Here is a 2,559-nt window from a genome sequence, read left to right on the forward strand (position 1 = left end):
TTCTGGGGTACAGTGTGGGGTTTTCACATGCAATCTGAAATACTTCCATCTTTATTCTTTTTCTTTAAGTTGTTTAACAGATACCAAGTCCCTAGAAATGCCTCTCTGAGTTTAAAATGCATATGGGCTGAGTAGAAATCAATGATTTAATTACACGTTATGATGGAAAAGGTGTATGATGGTGTAAGGGAGGATAAAAAGTAGCTGGCCAACAAAAGCCTATCTAAGGAGCATGAGCCTCAAAGGGGTGTTCAGTTATCTAAAATATGAGTGTTGTAAGGGGGCTGGTGAAGAAGCATCTGGGTGCAGAATGAGTGTCCCTCAGTGAGGAAACAGAGCTACAGAAGTAAGAGAGAGAGGTCTGGGAGAAGAACTGAAAAGAGGGTAGGAGAGCCACAAAACCAGTAATGGTGAGGCTGCCTGAAAATAAGGCCTTCTTTTTAAAGTCTTGGTTTTTAGTATGAACAAATTGTTGTTATTTACAATTTGTTCATAAACAAATGTACAAAAACATAAAGTGTTTTTCCTGTATTGTTTGATTTACATTTACACTAATACATCAGATATGCACTAATCAATCAAGAGTTACATATATATCACTCATCTCTCTAATACTAGAAATGTATTTTTTGACAGATTGAGATTTTAAAAGTCATTTCTATTGAATTTTACTCTTTGTGAAAGTTCAATTTTAATGTACATCTCGACTTTTACCTCTTCTTTATAGGAGCCCATTTCATTATTATTAATTGTTTAGTCCTAGTAATCTAATATTCCTATGTTATATGCTTGCTTTTTATGTTTTAATTAATATATCATTTATTTATTTATCGAGACAGAGTCTTGTTCAGAGCTATGGTGATGCAACTGCATTCTAGCTGGGGCAACAGGGTGCAAGACTCTGTCTCAAAGAAAAACACCCCAAAACAAAAACTGATATCAAAGTTCTAGGCTTAATACATTGAACAGCTTTTGCTAAAGACCCAGGGGGATAAATTAACACACATCATAGAAGATAGTGAAGAGAATATCCAGAGCTTGAAGAGATGGCATCTGAGGATAGTAATTATCTATTACCATACCTTTCTTCAGTACCTTTTTGAGTCTACCTTATATCATGTTCCTTTCTGTTTTCCACCAATGTACAGCACTGGAAAAAAGCCAGTAAGCCTTTATTGAAAATCAAAAATAGTTTGCATGGAGGAAAAATGGATACCATTGGAAAAAAACCTGATCTTTTACATCAATAACTGGTTAATATAAAAAAAAACCAAATAAGCACTTTGTAAGATAGCAAAATGAAAACCTGCTGGAAACAGTGATTGTCATGTCACAGTGATGAGAGAGGCCTAAGAGTTAGGATGCTAATTTAGGAACAAAATTTCAGCTTTTCTTCATATTGCATTCTGATAAATCCTAAACTGGATTATTTTAAAGAAAACTGTATTTTCCCATAGGCCCCAACATTAAAATTTTAGACATACCTGATGATATATAAATATATAATATTAACCTCAGAAATCACAGAATCTAGCTTATCCTTTTTACAAATGAGGGAACAGTTATTTCATCAAAACAATACAGCTGATTACTTAGAATAGAAATTTTCAGGCCCTGATGTAGAGTTAACTCTTCCTTTATATTACATTGATTCCCACTACAATGTTATTAAAAGTACATCACTGGGGTCGGCACCTGTGGCTCAAAGGAGTAGGGCGCAGGCCCCACATACCAGAGGTGGTGGGTTCAAACCTAGCCCTGGTCAAAAACTGCAAAAAAAGAAAAAGTGCATCACTGTACTATACACACTTGTTATATAAAGATACCAGAGAAATATAAAGTATGCTTAAATCTAATACTAAGATTATATCACAGAATTGACTTAGCTAAAAATAATAGATGGGCTATAATAAATATTAGTCATTTAATTGATTAAATTGTTGTAGTTTGTAACTCCTCATGGGGTAATCTATCCCCAGTCTCTGGGCCACAGACCAGTATGGTCCTCAGCCTGTTAGATGTGGGGCTGCAGAGCTCTGCCCCCACAGCCTCCTCCGCACCCTCCATCCGTGAAAAAATTGTCTTCTCTGGAAAATTTGTCTTCCATTAAACTCAGGAACCAGCCACACAGCAGGAGGTAAGCAGTGGGTGATGGAGCGTAGCAGCTTCATCTATACTTACAGCCACCAGCTGCTCCCCATTGCTGGCATCACCACCTGAGCTCCACCTACCTCTCTACCCCATCCCTGTCCATGAATAATTGTCTTCATGAAGTCCATGCCTGTACCAGAAAGGTTGGGAACTCCTGCCTTAATAAAAGAAAAACTTTTACCACTCGTTTTTTGGTGAGGGTGTTTTTGGTTAGTTGGTGGTGGGTTCATTAAACTTTCTTCTGGCGGGTGGTGCTTGTGACTCAGTGAATGGGGAGCTGGCCCCATATACCGAGGGTGGCGGGTTCAAACCCAGCCCCTGCCGAACTGCAATGAAGGTTGCTGTGGGCTGTGACACCACAGCACTCTACACAGGGTGACAAGTCTCTAAAAAAAAAAAAAACTTTGC

Source organism: Otolemur garnettii, unplaced genomic scaffold (assembly GCF_000181295.1).
Source record: "Otolemur garnettii isolate 467f Iridium unplaced genomic scaffold, OtoGar3 scaffold00022, whole genome shotgun sequence".
Lineage (NCBI taxonomy): Eukaryota > Metazoa > Chordata > Mammalia > Primates > Galagidae > Otolemur > Otolemur garnettii.